The 17239-nt window shown below is 48.0% G+C and overlaps 1 protein-coding gene and 3 long non-coding RNA genes across 4 annotated transcripts in view; all 4 read left to right on the top strand.

The window, feature by feature from the left end:
• The first annotated feature begins 52 nt into the window (after positions 1 to 52).
• Positions 53 to 3878, top strand: LOC140699671 (uncharacterized). Its single transcript, XR_012077917.1, has 3 exons — positions 53 to 145; positions 3370 to 3456; positions 3791 to 3878. It is a non-coding gene; the product is annotated as an uncharacterized lncRNA (long non-coding RNA).
• Positions 3879 to 6899: 3021 nt separating this feature from the next.
• LOC140699673 (uncharacterized) lies at positions 6900 to 7997 on the top strand. The gene is made up of 3 exons (XR_012077920.1): positions 6900 to 6995; positions 7339 to 7471; positions 7865 to 7997. It is a non-coding gene; the product is annotated as an uncharacterized lncRNA (long non-coding RNA).
• A 247-nt stretch (positions 7998 to 8244) lies between these two features.
• On the top strand, positions 8245 to 11790 carry LOC140699643 (uncharacterized). Its single transcript, XR_012077885.1, has 3 exons — positions 8245 to 8389; positions 10159 to 10267; positions 11663 to 11790. It is a non-coding gene; the product is annotated as an uncharacterized lncRNA (long non-coding RNA).
• A 200-nt stretch (positions 11791 to 11990) lies between these two features.
• Positions 11991 to 17239, top strand: part of LOC140699626 (uncharacterized) — a 48251-nt gene continuing 43002 nt past the window's right edge. Inside the window, exon 1 of the mRNA XM_072972258.1 lies at positions 11991 to 12215. The gene's annotated coding sequence lies outside the window, so the exon portion shown is untranslated. The remainder of the gene's footprint in view (positions 12216 to 17239) is intronic.

Below are 17239 nucleotides of genomic sequence, written 5' to 3'. Positions count from 1 at the left end.
TTACAACAAAATGATCTGCAAAACTGAAAATATTTACTCTCTCACTTTTACAGAAAAGGCTGGCCAGCCTCTGGTCCGGTACCAGGCAAGAGATTGGAGTTCCTTTCCAGTTTGGAAACATCTTGGCAGGCCCAGGTTTGCAAAGGTCTTTAAGAGTAGTTACGGAGTTTTGCTTTTAAACTTTTTTACGGCTGTATATACTTGTGAGATGTGGTTGTGATGTATAATTCTGAGCCGGGATTTTCTCAAACTGTTTCTCACTTCTTATACCAGACATTCCTAAATTCCAAGTGGAACTGCATATTAAGGAAGCCATGGAATTTAGCTAAAGGATACAGATTTCATTTCCTTTTAAGCATCGATGTACCTCCATCATGGCAGTATTTGTTATGTGTTATTGATAGGGGAACTAAGTAGTAAACAGATTAATAGAAAATAGGGGATTTTAGGTACACAGGTTCATCTTTTCAACGTTGTTTGTAATATTTGCAGTTTAAGATGACCATTCCTGAGAAACAGGCAGCCTCTTAGAATGAAATAGCATTTCCTCTGAAATATAATTAATTTTTATTTTGTAGACAGCAGGAAGGGTAATAACACATCACACATTTGGGGACGTCAAAGAGAAAATGTAACTTTCTGGGAGCTCACTCCCCCGCCTCCCCCTGCCCTTTTTACTGTCCCATTCTCCCTGGAAGGCTCTTTCTTATCTTCTGCTCATGGCTCCAGTAACTCTTTCTTCCTCCTTGTTCCTCAGCTGGTAACGTTAGTTTTATACTTTGAACAAGCAAACAAGCCAACAGAAGAGAAATTTCACAAGCAACTCCCAGCACATCCGCTCGCCTTCTGATGTCTGTGACCTCACTCTCGGTGCCCCACTGCTTATTAAAATTGGCATCGAAAGCCAGTTCCTCCAAAAGTCCCCGAGGCCCCATCCCTCCCATCTTCTCTGGGTTGTCACTCCCAAAACCATCCTCTCTTTCACTGCCTCATCTATTTTGTTCTCCTGCTAGTTGGCACCATCAGTATATAAATGTCCATCCTCTTAAACAAACAGCACTCCTTGACCCTAATTCACCCCCACCAATTGCCACCCTGTGTCTTTGCAGCAAATCTTTAAGGAGTTGTTTAAACTCACTGTCTGCATCTTCTCTTGAGCCATCCCCTTTTACACCCACTCTGGCTTTTCGCCTGATCCCTCGCTCTATGGAAACTGCCCTGTCAAGGCCATCAGTGACCCCATGTTGCTAAATATAGTGGTCAATTTTGACTCCTCATCATGCTTGCCCCTCGGCAGCATTTGACCCAGCTCTTCCATCCCTCCTACCCCGTGTTCCTGCTTCATTCAACCTCCAGCCCATCGCTCTGTCTGTTTCTGCTTTTGGCCTGCTGGCTGGTCCTTTGCCAATGTCTCCTGTTTTTTCCAAACATATACTGTGGGTGTTCCCCAGGGTGCGTTCCTGGGCCTCTCCTCTCTCTCTCTGCTATTCCTTTGGTGGAAGCAACCCAGCCTTGGAAATTGGCATGCCATCAATTTCTCGATTTCTCCAAAATTCCCTGATTTCCCCTTTCCATCTGAGCCTTTATCCCTGAGACTCACATCACATTCTTTTCCTTTCATTCATCTTGCTTTCTCATTCATACATATGTTCTACTATGTAATTACTTTTCCAAATTTTGAATCAGTACATATATATCATGTAAAATGCTCAAATATGTATTATTTCCACTAAGATGCTAATTCTACCTTAGAACATTTCTGCACTTCTGTATTTATGTGAATAAAGCGAATAGTATTTCTACAAGCCTCATAGTTAAACACTGTGTTAGTTTGGGGCTATTATGTAACATGAAATAATGGTACATCAACATAGTCGTTTTTCATTTATTTTTATGTAACACCGCGATGAGGTTTTTGCCCTGAAGACTGGTTTTATTGAAATTTTACCTACGTTACGGACAGTCAGTTTATGTGAAAGCCCTCATTTCTCCCCTTTTTTGATATATGTTCCATTTGGCTATATATAACATATACCTTGGCATGAAACAAAATTCCCAAATCATTCACATAATACAATTAATATGTTTAAATTATATTTTTTAAATGTTAAAAAGAAAAAGAAAACAGATTCCTCTACCTATTAGGCACTTCTGTGGCAATATGTAATACACCCCTTAACCATGACATTGAAGAACTGAGCTGATACCAGCCCCTTTCCACCTGCTCAGCCCCACCTTTTCCCATCCCCTTTCCCATCCGGAGAGGACATCCCTCCCATTGTCCAGGCCCAGATGTTGGAACCATGTCCTTTCTCTCTCTTTCTTTTACACTCACAGACAGCAAATCCAGCTTGTTAGAAAATTCTGGATATTCTGTCTTAATTAAATACCTGCTCTCTGCTCCCCGCCCTCCTAAGAGCCACCTTCAGCCCTTCCTGGATACCAATAGCCTCCTGTTTCCATCTTTGCTTTCCTACAATCTCTCATCCACACAGAGTCAGAGGGAGCCTGTAAAAACATACATTGGGGGTGGGTGTAGCTCAGTGGTAGGCCGCATGCTTAGCATGCTTGAGATCCTGGGTTCAATCACCAGCACATTCATTAAAATAAATAAATTACCTCCCCCCAAAAAACACAAACACAAAAGCATAAGTTGGACTACATCATCCCTCCCCTCAAAACTCATTAAACGGGTCACCATGTCATTAGGAGCCAAAGTCGTCACAAAGGCCTCAGGACCCGGCGTGTTCTGCCTCTCTGCCCACACTCTCCCCCTCACTCTGGGGGCCTCTGGCTCCGGCTCTTCCTTCTTCCTCCGGATCTATTCTGCTTCAAGTTCATTACTCCGTGAGATCTGCCAGGATTGCCTTATTCCCTCCTGCCTGCCTCCCACCCCACCGCCATCACCCGAGTTTGCTCATATCACTCTTTTTTAAAAATTTTTCCAAACTCTTGCTACCCCAACATGCTGCCTGTTTCCTCTGCTAAAATTGTGAGCCCCCAGTGATGGGGAGTGATGTCTATTTTGTTGACTGATAAAGCCCGAGAGCCTTGGGAACGGTCTAGTTAGGAGATTCCCGTACGTAGTAGGAGCTTATACACATTTGCTGAATGAATGTAGGTGCCCTGGTCCAATCCGATGGAGCACTTCTGTGACGTGCTCAAAGAATAACTCTCCTTTCCACCTGAGAGGGGGTGACAACTTCCTTGGTGATTAAAGGCAAGAATTTTTTGCTTTATGCTGTTAACCATAGGCGGGGAGACTGGGGGATCTTCATATATATTTTTAAATTTGGTTCACTCTGCAGTTGGTCTTTGGTCTCTGTATAATTTTGAGAAACTCTTTATGAGTGATCATTCTTTGATCAGATTGAACAGGTTCCAGGGGGAAGGACCAAGCCTGTCCCATCAGCCATCCTATGTGTCATGTCCTGGGACCCAGTGGATGCTCAGCATGTAAGTGAACCGACAGGAGTGAGTGAAGTGATGGGAGCATCTCATTATTGTGGCGGCTCTCTGTCCAATGCCTTGAGATTTGGGGAAGGGTTTACGAGTGCAGAAGGGAGAGGTCAGGTCCTCTGTGCTTTTCCTGAGTGCCCTGGTCTTACCCATTCCCCCAGCCCCCTCTGGGCAGCCAAGCCAAGGAGCTGGGCCACCAGGGGTTGTGCTGATCAATAATCCACCTTCACCCCAAGTCTGGGGGTAGGTACACATGGTTGTAGACACTGGAGTCAGGTCCTTGGAGGAATTCCTCACTGAACTATGTTTTGGACCTTTTATTTTTCTCTAGAACCTCCAGCTGAAGAAGATTGTCTTAGACACATGAAAGTTGAGGACACCTTCTGTCCCCTCGCAACCCAGGGGGGGCTGGGAGTCTGCTGTTTCTATAGCCGGTGGGCTCGTGTTGATTTGGGCATCCCTGTGCCTGAATTCCTGCAGTACACTCGGTGGTAAGGATGGGGGTGCCTGGCAGGGAGGGAAGCGGGTCGGGAGACTGTACAGCTGGGCTGATGTTAACCTGGGGTGAGCGGGAGCCTGCTGATGCATGGCATCTCGGGGCAGGGAACTCTCCACACTCAAGAGGGGTTCCCACTCCCGCAGGGGCCCTTTGATCAGGGTGCTGGGCTGTCAGGGGACCACAGGGGTCCCAGTGAGGATTAGGGTGCCTTCAGGCAATGGGAAGTGTGGGGTCCAGCGGCAATTGAATTAACTGTGCACCCAAACCCAGCCCCCACCTCTTTCAGCCTGTTTCCTAATCTGCAAAACTGGAATGTTTTTAAACATCTCACGGGGTCGTTGATGGGCTGGGACAGACTAGACAGTCAGGAGCTGGAATTCCTCTGTCCCCTGATTGTTTGCCTTCTTTCGGACTCTTTGCTCTCACAAGCTCAGTCTCTCTGTCTCTCGCTCTTTCACTTCTAACTTTCTCTCATGCTCTGGTTTCATTTGATTTCCAACCACCGCCCCTCCCCTCCGCCAATCCCCAGATGAGTGAACTTGATTTCTATGTGTCAGTTCCAAATTCCCAGGAAAGATGCTCTGTCACTCTCTGGATCTGTTGTCCAACCCATGAGTTGTGGCCAGAGGAGCGAGTCCCTCTGGGACCAGCAGATAGTCTCTGCCCAGCCCCCAGCCACCACTGTGGGAGCACATAGCTCTCCGTGGAGGAAGTACTGGCTGTGACCTTGTGTCACTAAGTGTGAATTTATGTCTTCTCTTGAACCACCTTCATCCTCCTAAACAAAGATGAAAATTAAACACTCCCGGGATTTGTGTCATGGAACACTCAGGGTGGGGGCTAATGGGGCTGGAATTTCTGCTGTATTTAAGGGGCTACAGTGAATCCCCAACGAGAGCCTGCAAAGGGAACAGCACCGGCCCCACCCGGCACTTAGGACGCTGAGTCTGCGTGACGTTGAGCCAGGCTTCTGACCACAGCTCAGGGGTCTGGTCTGACCAGTTAGCCTTTGAAACCAACCAGCTTTGGATTCCTCAATCCCACCCTAAGGTTTTACCTGAACCATCAGCTTCTGTATCTCTGAAGACAGATGATGAGGGCCCTTCACGTAAGCCGTTCGCACAGCCCTCTTCAGGCCTTTGTGCTGCACGGTCTGCCCGGCGAGCTGACCGAGGTTGGTATTTTACTGATATTAGAAGTAGTCTGGTTTACCGATGTACTGTTTCACTGAACAAGCAACAGAAGCCACTTCTCGCTGATAAAAGCAGAAAAGGGACATAATGAAAAGATACTGGGAGGGTGTGTGGAGTGGCCAGGACCGGAGCCAACCCAGGAGTTGTAGGAGCTGTTAGGGAGCCCCAGGCACCAGGCTGGGAGGGGTGCTACCGGGCCCCCTGCCACCCCAGAAGGGACCCCCCTCCACCCGACCCTCCACCTCACTCACTGCAGGTTCATGTCCCGGCAGGGCCAGGTCACACTGAAGCCACCAGCACACACCTCAGTGGGGCAGCTGGCCCCGTCTGAGCTGCGGGCGTGCCTGGTGTGGGGAGAGGCCCAGTTAGAGGAAGACGGTTCCTCTACTGTTCCGAGTTAAGGTGCAAGTCAGTGCCCATCACTCAGGAGAGCCAGGCTGGACGGACCTCATTGTGGTGACTAGGCTGTCTGAGTTCACTTATTACTTTCTATGTTTGAAGGCCCTGGAGGGAGAAAAAGTGAAGGTTCTAGTACTTATTTTGTGTTTCCCACGTACCAGGTGTGGTAAGCAAGCCACTTCAGACAAGGCCCAGAGCAACCACGTAAATAGGCCACGGAGCAAGTCGTGCAGTCAGGCCTCTGTGGTCCCGAAACCCGTTTCCCCATCGGCTCCATAGTTACCAGTGGAAACTAGGTGGATTTATGGGACTGTGTGCTCCTGTGGGGGCTGGGATATGTGTGTTTAAGTCCACATCTTCAGAAACTCGGCTAGAACCATAGCCACTGATTGCACAGTGGCAGAGGAAGGGAGGATTCCAGCCTCTGGTCCAGCTCGTGTGCAGCTCAGAAGTTCTTCCTCCTGTCCTGAAAATAACACCAGATCTGAGGGAGCTGCAAACCCACTGCTCTTCTTAGATCCCAGAAAACTGAGGGGGAAAGCTGCTCCCAACCCAGAGAGGTTGCAAAGGGAACAGCGGGCAGGCTTGGAGAGTCACAGCTCCCAAGGCAGAACCTGCTTTTGTAAGAATCCCGGGGGCAGGTAGATTTAACAGGTCCCTGAGGCCAGCAGGAGGCTCAGTGTGGGGAAATCAGAGTGTGACAACTCCAGGGGGCCAGTCAGAGGGGCCCCATGCTCTTTTTCATGTATTTTACATCCAGGACCGTGTCCTGTTCTCAGAATGAAGGTCAGAGGATAACTCCTCATGCTTCCTGCCTGGAAAGGAGAAAATAACTGTATTGAAATACACCCAGAACATTCCGTTTCATTGGGGGAAGTTGTTTTTTGTTTGTTTGTTTTTTTAATGAGAAATAATTTTACCAGAGCCTAACCAACCTGGGAGAAGGGAAATCCCTTCTGTGTCACCCAAATTGGGGTGGGGGGAAAGAGACACACTTGTGGAGGTCACAGCTCAGGGCACAGGCTCAATGAGAACTAATCACAGGACTGCAGATGCCCTGCTCTGTCCCGCTCCCCCAACACCTTACCTCCATGTCAGTAGGGCCCGTGTGTAATAACAGGAGTAAAACTAAAAGAAGTAAATGTCTCAGGAGTGTCTAGGGAAAACCCAAAGACAGCGGGGAGATCAAAACAAGGACACACAGGCTGTTTTAGCCTCTCACACCAATAGCTGTAGCAAACTACACACAGCCCAGCCCCAGTAGATAAATAGACAACCTCACAGAAGAAATTATTTATTTTGGTTCTCTTACCCAGTGCATTCCATGGTGCATCCTCGCCTAGAATTGAGTGGAAGCAAGTCCATCTCAGAAGGGACATAACTGAAGAGGGATGGCTTCCCAGACTCTGAGGGGCAGAGAGAGCACCAGCCTGGGTTAGAGAAACGTGAGGGGTGGGGTAGGGTGTGGGCTGCCTTCTTCCCCAAATAAGGAACCTTCCTGAGGCCAGCACAGTAGGAGGGAGGGCCATGGGGTGGAAGCAGCCAGACTTCATCCTGAGAACTGATGGGATGCCTCAAAGGGACAATTCAGGTGCCCAAACTGGGCCCTGAGTGTGGGAGCCTGTCGGTCTGACTCAGAGCCCAGGACTGAGGTGGGCGCACAGCAGGCCGGTCTTACTTGGCCGGATCCATTTCACTTCTCCGAAGCCCTGTGTAAAACATGAAGCGTGGACGGCCTGGTGAGCACAGCTCTGCCCTCAAGACCGGTTTCAACTCCTCTCTTCCCAGAGAACAGCATCTCTGAACCCATCCTGGGTGACCTCACAGAGATCACCCTAGTGGCCCAGGCTAGTGACCGGGAACATGTACCTTCCTGCAGGCAACCCCTGACGTCCACTGATGCATCATGTACTGGCAAAGAGTGAGTCCCTGTGCATTGGTCTAACAGCAGAGACTCTGCCAAAGGCCCAAGAGGTGGTGTGTGGGACATGCAGGGGTGCAGGAGTGTAAGCAGTGCAAAAGTGTAACTGGTGACAGGGGTGCAGGGGCTGTGGAGGGCGCAGGCATTTCAGGGGATGTGGGGGTGGAGGGATGCAGAATTGCAGAGTGTAGCAGGGGTTCGGAGGTGCAGGGAGTGTAGGGATGCAGGGAGGTGCTCAGGGACGTGGCCAGGATTAGAAGGCAAGTGCACATCCTTGCTGTCAGCCTGACCCCGGGAGGCTATTGCAATGCTTTGGGGCGGCGGCGGCGGCGGCGGCGGTGGCGGTTGGGAGGCTGCCCGGGCAAGCCGGTCGATTTCTTCTCTTCCCTGCAGCCTGGCCTGGGGTGGGGCTTGGCCGGCGGAGATTCGCCAGATGTTGGACTCCAGGTAAGCTTGCTCCTGGGAGGTGGGGCGGTTAGGTCAGCGGGCGGCGGCAGCGGTAGAGGGGCGGAGCGGGGCTACCCCTGGCGAACGGGTGGAATAGCTGCCATTTCCCGGCTGCTGGGCCTGGGAGCGGCCTCTGCTTCCCCAGGTCGCCGGACACTCCTGTCCCACTCAGCTTGCTGAGTGCGGAGTGGGGGCGGGGCCGTTAAGGTGCGGGGCCCACGGGGGGAGGGGGGCTGCCGCGGGGGAGCCGGTCAATTCGCTCCGCTCTCCCCAGCGGCGGAGCGAGGGGCGGCTTCTGCTGCCCTAGAGGCGGGACGCGGTTCTCCAGAAGAGCTTGCTCCTGGGAGGCGGCGGCGGAGGCGGCAGGGGCAGGGGATGTGTTCCAGGGAGCTGCTCCATTTCTTCTCTCCCCCGCGGCCTGGCTTGGGGGCGACCTCTGCCGCCGGAGATTTGCCTGAGGTCCGACTCCACGTGAGCTTGCTCCTGGGAGATGGGTGCGGTGCGGTCAGGGGGCTGGTAAGGTGGTGGCTGCGGGCATAGGGAGGCTGCCCCGGAGGAGCTTGTGGATTAGCTCCATGTCTGCACCGCGTGGCCTGAAGGCGGCCTCTGCTGCTCCAGGTCCCGGGACACCCCTGTCCCACTTTGCCTGCTGGGGGCGGGAGGCAGGGTAGTCAGGGTGCAGGGGTGGCGGTGGTCGGCGGCCTGCAGCGGGGGAGCGGCCCATTTTCTCCCATCTTCCCCGCGTCTTGTCCTGGGGGCGGTCGCTGTTGCCCTGTGTTACGAGACGCGTGTATCCTAGTCGGCCTGACCCCGGGAGTTGGACTTGGTACTTTGGGGGTGGTGGCAGCAGCGGCAGGTTTTCCCATGGAGCTTGTCCATTTGCTCCCACTTCCCCCCATGGTTTGCCCTGGGGGCGGTCTCTGTTGTCCCAAGTTCGCCGGACGTCCATCTCCAGGTCAGCCTGCTCCCTAGAGGAGGCCACTGTGAGGTCATGGGCAAGAGTGGTGGCTGCTGCGGGGGTAGGGGCTGCCTTGGGGAGCTGGTGGATTGGCTCCTGTCTCCCCGATGGCCTGGTGTGGGATTGGCCTCTCCTGCCCCAGATCACCAGACGCACCTGTCCCACTCAACCTGCTGGGGGAGGGGCGCCCTGGGCGGTGACTTTAAGGTGCGGGGGTGGCGATGGCGGAAGTAGAAGACCTGCAGCGCGGAGCCTGACAATTTGCTCTCCTCTTCCCGACGACCAATCCTGGGGGCGTCCTCTGCTGCCCAAGAAGCCGGATGCCCGTCTCCAGGTCAGCTTGCTCCTGGGAGACGGGCCCGATGCGGTCGAGGGGCAGAAGCAGTTGCGAAGGCCGGCTGCCCCGCCTAATGGGGCCACTTCTTCTCCTCTCCCCTGACCTGGCCAGGGGACGTCCTCTCCGGCGCAAGATTCGCCTGACACCCCACACCCGGTCTGATTGCTCCTGGGAGGTGGGCGCAGTGAGATCAGGAGGTGGAGAGGACAGGGGGCTGCCACTGGAGAGCTGGAGGATAAGCACCAATCTCTCTGGAGGCCTGACGTGGGGGCGGCCTCTGCTGCCCCTCGTTCCCAGGTCACACTTCTTCGGGTCATATTTCCCCGGGGTTGCAGTAGGGTGCGGGGGCCGCGGGGTGTTGGCGGGGGTATGAAGCCTGCCGCTTGGGAGCAGGGGGTTTAGCTCCCATCTTTTCCGCAGCTTGGCCTGAGGGCAGCCTCTCTTGCTCCAGGTCGCAAAGCAGTTTCCCTGACAGCTTAGCCACCAGAGGTGGGCAGGATGGGCTGAGAGCGCTGAGGCAGCCGCCAAGGCAGCGACGGAGGGGGCTGTCCCTGGCCAGCTGATCAATTTGTTCCCATCTCAACATTTGCTGCCCCAGTTTCGCAGAACGCCCTTGTCCAGTTTATTCTTCTCCAGGGAGGTGGGCGCAGTGCATGCAGCCCGAGTTCTGGGCTCTCCCTTGGGAGGGGCAGAAATCTCTTGTTCTCCTTTGTCTTTATTCTTCAGCGAAGTGGTTACTGGACGCAATTCTTAATTCTGAGAAAGTGTATCCTGTGTTACGGAAGAGCTGCTGGACAGTGAGTTTTCTGGGTGGATTTTCATATCAGCTGATGTCCCAGGCAGGCAGGAAAGCTATTACTCAGAGCTTCTTAGTCTGGGGTTGGTGATGGCCCCGCCATCCTCACCATGCTTTTTAAAAATATGTTACTCCCCTCTTTTTCCTAGGTGACATTTTAGGTTATTGGGTCTCAGATTGCTGGCACACTCATCCCTGTTCTCAAACATTTTTAAACTTGGGTGAAGTGATAAGTAGGGGAAGATGATTTACTGAAAGGTAAGACTACTTAAATTCGCATTAAAGCTACATTCTGTCAATCTTTCTCAAATGATTTTTCTCTGATTCTAAGTCCACGACCTAGTGAATGTTGTACTCCTGTGTAAATCATTGATCTTCACATCACATTTCTTGAGTGGTCAACGAGATTTGTTAATTAGATTATTCCTGAAAGGAAAAGTTCAGGCTTTTCAGAATTCCTTGTCTGATGTCACCCAGGCAGTCACAGTAGAAGACAGAGCTGATATAAAAATCCCTCAGCTGCCTGAACTGCAAAGCTTCTGGGATTACTGATCCCTGAAATGCAGGTGACTCTTGATGATAATCTGGGGGATGGTTTATATGATCAGATTCTTCCAGTCCTATAAATGGGTTCCGTGGCCCCAGCCCTGGGAGAACTGGTCATAGGGGCCATATCGTGAGGGGTGGGATGGGAAGACAATGTGTAAGAGCTGGAATCACTGAGATTCCACACTCGCTAAACACAGACTCCAGAGCCTAATTGTTGTCAGGTTCTGTTCTGGATTTGAGAGTGTGTTCATACATGATTCTTGCCCTTCTGGAGTCACTGCCTGGATGGGAGTAACCTTTACATAGATCTGTGGAGGATGACATTTAAGTAGATAGGCTGTTATGGTTCTCAGTGTGCCCAGGCTTGCTCTTCCAGGCACTCGTGGGACTAACGAGAGTCATGTTATTCACTCATTCACTGATTTATTACCCTTGAATTGATCACTCGTCCCACAGTAAGTGAAAGTAGGTATCAGGAAGCTGAGTTTTGTCCCCTGTCCTATCACTGATTGTATCTGTCAGTCGGGCGCCCTGCGTATGCATTGTGAAATGGTGGTATTTCGTGCCCAATGGGGCAGCACTGTCAGTTCTGAGAATCAGGGGAGACACGTGGGTAGGACAGCACCCTGACACACATGGCACCCCCCACCCCTTGAGACAGAATTGTCGATGCTCAGGTGACCCGATGTAGACCGCGGTGCTAAACCTGAGCATGTTTAGTGATCCTGGTGGCTATGAAAATACAGACTACCAGTCGCTACCTCTGGAGACTCTGAGGGTGTGCACCCCAGAATTCTGCATTTTAAGAAGCACTTTAACGAATCCTGATGAAGAGATCTGAGTGTCCCACGGAGAAACACTGGTGTGCGAGACACCAATATTGAGAATTCTCAGGGAACGGTGTCTTTTCAGGTTGGTCCAAGGGCCCTCACTTTAGACTTTTGCCTTGGGTTTAATTGTATGTGTTCAGAAGTGATGTCTTTCACTTCCAGTGCATGTCAGTATGCTCTGTGCAGGGATTTGCTCTCAGTAGATGGCAAAAACTGATTCTTCAGGTCACCGAGCTAAAGTGTGAACGATATTTTATTTTGGTTTTCTTTATAGCAATGCAGAGTCTCCCGAGAAGAGATTCAGACTGAACAGCTTTGTGTCAGACTTTGGAAGATGGCTGCTGCCCAAGGTGTTCTCTGGCAGTGCAATCACGAATCTAGGTCCCTCTTTCACTGCTACATCAATGGAGTGGACCACTTGGACAAAGCCAAAGCTGGTATCCCTACCATAGCCCTTTACAGTGATATTCCGCTCCAGGAAGCCATCAGAAGCAGCAGGTGGCCAGAGGAGGAGCCGAACAGACTCATGAAATGTGACATCCCCAACTTTATCAACACGGACCAGAACTCTTCCTTTGTGGAAAATGATTTCCTGATTTTGTAACTACCGATTGTTCTAGAAAATAAGCCAGTTGCCCAGAACTCACACAAAGACTTGAATTGAGAAACGTGCTTTGTCAGGTATCTTTCTGAAGATGCGAAGTCTGTCTTTGTATGGCAGGAAGCCCCCTTTCACAAAACTGAATGTGTTTGTGTCTGAGAGAGGGAAATGGAGACAGAAAGACGAAGAAGCAGAAGAGAGCCCCCTCAGAAGAGAGCTAGTTAAGGTGAGTTTTTGTGCCTTTAAAAAACATTTGGGGTTTTAGGGGGAACAAAGTATTTACACTGTCTTATTCTCCTCGTTGGAAACCTTGGCCCCGTCGTCAGAGTCAGCGGCCTTGAACGGGGGTTTCACGCTGCGTTTCATCTGGCGCTGCCACTTCCACGCTCTGCCTTTAGCACGTTGCTTTGTCTGTCAGGGTTGCCACCCTTTTAACTGTAAGGTGAGGAGTCTGGAGTGGATGATCCACCCCAACTCTGCTGTTTTGCAAATTTCTGATTTCGTATTCAGATGAGGCTGGGATACATACACCTAGAGCAGTATAAACCAGGCCCTACCTCCTGCCTATTGCTGGGGCATCCCTCAGGCCTGTGCCTTCTACTCAACCCTTTACTGATCCCAGCTTTTGTCAGGAGCCCAAGTGCCTACCGGGATGGCAGGGGACTTGTCTTTCGTGGTCACGGTGGCCAAGGATTCTATTGGTTGTTCTGAAACAACTCTTCCGAGATCCTCCACCCACCCCTGCTCAAACCTAATGACAGCCCTACGGTTCCTTTCCTAGGAGGAGGATCAATCCATGGTGCATTTTATGACAATCCTGTCCCCAGGAATGCACGGAAGTTTATCAGCTGAGTGAGGGGAGGTGCCTCTGTGTCCCTGTATCTCTGTCTGCTCACAGTTCGCGGCCACTGGCTACTGAACAAGAAAAGTGCTATTCACCATGTTGTGTGTTTTCCAAATGTGTAGGTGATGGTCTTGTGGCTCGTGCATGGGCTTTGATTTGGGATGGTGAAGGGCTTATAAATACCTCATCAACATGTATTCGAGATGGCCTGTTGCCACACAGATTTGATTCATGAAGGCGTCAAGCCTGCACACTGGTTTGGAAACAACTTGGTTTTGATCATTCACACTGCATGCATGACTCGCTGCTAATCTCTGGGTGTTTTTTTCATTTCAGATTTATTCACTCCGTGTCTTGCTTAAGCTGAAAAATACATTTGTTTCACCAGAATATCCTCTGATTCTTTGTTTACACACATCCAGTTTTTTTAATTCCTTTAAAAATGATTCTGTGTTTATAATGCCTCCTAATTTCTATCATCTCTGTGTTGCCAGTGGCCTGAGACATGCACCAGATTTGATGCCGGAACTGTTCCACCAAAAGAAATCCCTTTGTCGTAATATCTTTTGAGGAAAATATTATTCTTTAAGGCTCTAACAGTAAATCGTAGAACAAAGCATGGAACATTTCTTGTAGTTAATACATGTTCATGCAAAAAGAAATGATATTTTCATTAAACAATGTTGATTTTAATAACTTTTACAAATGTGAACATTATTATTCATAATTTAAGTAACCAGATAAAACCAGTTATTTATTATGAAGATTGAAAACTATTTACACAGTCTCTTAATTAGAAGTAGCTTTATTAGAAGACTGAAGGGTATTTAAAAGATGGAAAAATACCCATGATGACACCATCATTTTTATTAACTAAATATCAAGAACTGTGCAGGGTTAAGATTTAACCCTCTGCAAACTGCCAAGTTAGCATGAGGTAGTTTGTGGATGCTGCCAGAGGACAGGACACTCCCCCAGGATCAGAGACAAAGGACTTCCAGCCAGCACAGCAGGCAGCCTGTGGTTCAAGTTCATATTGGTTCCTGAGTTCCTTTCCTATTGCTGTTGTAACAAAGGACCACAGACTCAGTGGCTTAAAGCAATACACATTCATCTTCCCACTGTTCTAGGGTGCAGAAGTGCAAGGTCAATGTCAGTTGCTTAAACCAACGAGTGGCCAAGGCTAAGTTCCACACCGAGGCTCTTGGGAGGGATTCGTCTTCCTACCTTTCCCAGCTTGCAGAGGTGCTCACACTCCTTGGCCCAGGGCCCTGTGTCACTGTGACCTCTGCTGCCACTTTACATCCCTGTCTCTGACTATATAGATATAGAGGAAGAGTCTTCTACATCTGGTATGGACCCTTTTTCCTAAATGGACATTGTATCCCTATTTATGTGCAGATGAAAACCCCTTCCCTCCAGGGTGCGGTGGCATCAGCTCACAAGATGACCACTCTGGGCTTTAAGTGTCCTCTTTGTTTTGTCATCAGGGAACTTCTCTCTCCATAGTTAGCTCTGTATTACATTGTTGTTATATTTTACCCGGAATTACTGAAAGTTTTACTTAAAAGAGATCCTGATTAGCTCTGTTTACCTGTTTCCAGAGCTGAAAGCTTCAGTTCTAGAGTATCTGTTTGATTTTTCTTAAAAATACATTCCAGTATATTTCTCTGGTGAAAGTCTCTACCCTGTTATCTATTCTCCCATCATTTCCTTATTTTCTTGAATATATTAAAAGTATTTTATAGCCTTTATTGGTAGCTCTGATGCCTACATCACCTGGGGGTTTGCATCCTTTGTCTAATTCTCCTTATTCTCATGTTATCTGTCATATAGTCTGGACATGTTGCATGTCTAGAAATTCTTTATTACATGGCAGACATTGCAAATGAAAAATCCATGTTATCTTCCGTGAGAGCTTTTCTACCTTCCCGTTAGGCAGACAGTGTGAGGGACTGATCATGTCACTCCAATCAGGCGCTGAGGTGGATCAGGACTAAAGTGCCTTTTTTCTTAAAACAGCTTTGAGGTATACTTGGCAAAATAATTTTCACACGTTTAAAGTGTACAGCTTAATACGTTTTGACATAAGAATATCCCCAAGAAACCGTGACCACACTCAAGACAGTGAACATACCCATCACCGACAAAGCTTCTCTCCTGCTTTTTGTTGTCCCTCCCTCCCTCCCCGTCTCTTCCCCTGGGAACCATTGATCTGCTTTCTATCACAACATATTGGTTTGCATTTTCAAGATCCTTATATGAATGGATTCATGCATTATCTACTCTATGTTGTCTGACTTCTTTCATTCAGTGTAATTATTTTGAGAATCATCTGTGTTGCTGTATTAATAGCTTATTTGTCTTATAGTAGAGTATTGTTTAGTGCTGAGTTATTACTGAAGTGTTTAATGTGAGCAGTGTTTGTATAGACCATCATTTCTTTCTGCATTTACTTCTTGATGGATGCATGGGTTATTTACAACTTGAGCTGTTATAAATAAAATAGCAGTGAATATTTGGTTACAAGTCTTTGTATGGACATATGAGTTTCCTTTCTAAAGCACCAGATGAGGAATGTCTGGGTTATATGATACATAGGTGTTTACCTTTTTAAAAGAATCTGTTAAAGACTTTTCTAAAATGGTTGTACTATTGTAAATTCCTCGTGGTGTGTATCAGTTCTGGTTGCTCTACTTCCTTGCCAGCACCTTGTAAGGTCAGTCTTTCTAATCGTATTCTTTCTAGTATGTATGTGAACTAGTATCTTACTGTGGCTTTTAAAAGTATTTCTCTAATGACTAATGACATCTTTAATCAGCATCTTTTCATATGCTTATTATCCATCTGGATATCTTTACTGAAGTGTGTTTTCTGGCCTCATTCATTCATTCAGGTGTTTGAATTATTATTGAATTTTGAGACCTCTTTATTCTGGATCAGATACAAAGAGAGACCTTTATCAGATTTATGATCTGCAAATAGCTTCTGTCTATGGCTTGTCTTTTCATTTGCTTAGCAGTGTTTAGAAGAGCTTTGAAGAGTCTTCATGTTGACAAAGTTCACTCTATCAGTTTCTTTTTAAAATAGATGATACTTTTGGTGTCATAGCAAAGAAATATTTGCCAAACCCAAGGCCGTAAAGCTTAAGCCTATGCTTGTTCTCCTAGCTGTTTTATAGTTTTAGATTTCCTATTAAGATCTATGATCCATTTTGAGGTAAATTTTGTATATTTTGTGAGGTGTGGATCAAAGTTCATTTTTTTTTTGTGTATCACTATCTAATTGTTCCAGCACTACATGTTGAAAAGACCCTTTCTCCACAGCATCCTTTTTGAGAATCAATTGTCTGTATAAGTGTTGGTTTAGTTCTGAACATTCTATTGTGTTCCATTATTCTATTTTCCTGTTTTACACCAACACCATAATTTCTGATTACTGTAGCTTTATAAAATAAAGTCTGAAAATCAGATAGTGCAAGTCTTCCAACTTTGTTTTTCTTGTTCAAAGTTGTTTTGGATATTTGGATCCTTTGAATTTTTATATGAATTTTAGAATAAGTTTTTAAATTCCTTACATCCTGTTCTGCCAAAATTCCACCCATGTCTTTGGCCGTCTCCAAAGCCACATTTTCTGAAGAAGTCTCTCTACATCCCAGGTGAAAGGAATTTTACTTTTGTCTGTGCTCAAATCACATTTGATAATATTTGATTACATTTAATCATATTTGGCTATATGTACTTGTCTGATCTTTCCAGCCATATAGTAAATCTCAAAAGATTAGGAATCTTGACTTGGTTCCCTCTGTGTGCTGAGAAACTAGTTCTATGCTTTGCAGGAGTGAGCCCTGCAGTAAGAGGTATCTGCAGCACACATCTAGCTCATTGCTTGAATATTGTCAAGGAATTCTGCAGATTTAGAATTGTTTATTGATTGTTGTCTCCAAGACGGCTCAGTCTTTTTTATTTCTATTGCTACTGCTGCAGTTTCAAAGAACAATGGGCTAATTATTTTCCAAATATCAAATCATACTCTAATTGTGTTGTCACGCAAGTTATGTGCTGCTGTGTCTTAACAACCTGCTTAGTGTTCACAGGCTCCTTCACTCATGGAACATTTGTGAGAATGTCATATCCTTAGAGATAGCAATGCTGACTTTGGCGACCTGAGCAGCAGTATCTGAACTCACTCCTGCTGTTTTTCCAGTGTCCCCTCTAGCCCTCCTCCAGCCCTCCATGGGGGGCCCTGCAGTTCTGCCCTAGGAAAGCCTGTTGCTTCTCAGGAAGACTTCCCTACGAAACATAATCATGTCCTTCTTGTGGGGACATTCAGTCCAGAGACCTGAAAGCAGGGGAAAATGTTTAGCCTGCTTTTGGTAGAACCTAAATTCTTCCATATTTGTTAGA

Source organism: Vicugna pacos, chromosome 11 (genome assembly GCF_048564905.1).
Source record: "Vicugna pacos chromosome 11, VicPac4, whole genome shotgun sequence".
NCBI lineage: Eukaryota > Metazoa > Chordata > Mammalia > Artiodactyla > Camelidae > Vicugna > Vicugna pacos.
Note: the sequence above shows the minus strand (reverse complement) of the source record. Positions and strands in the feature narration are given on the sequence as shown.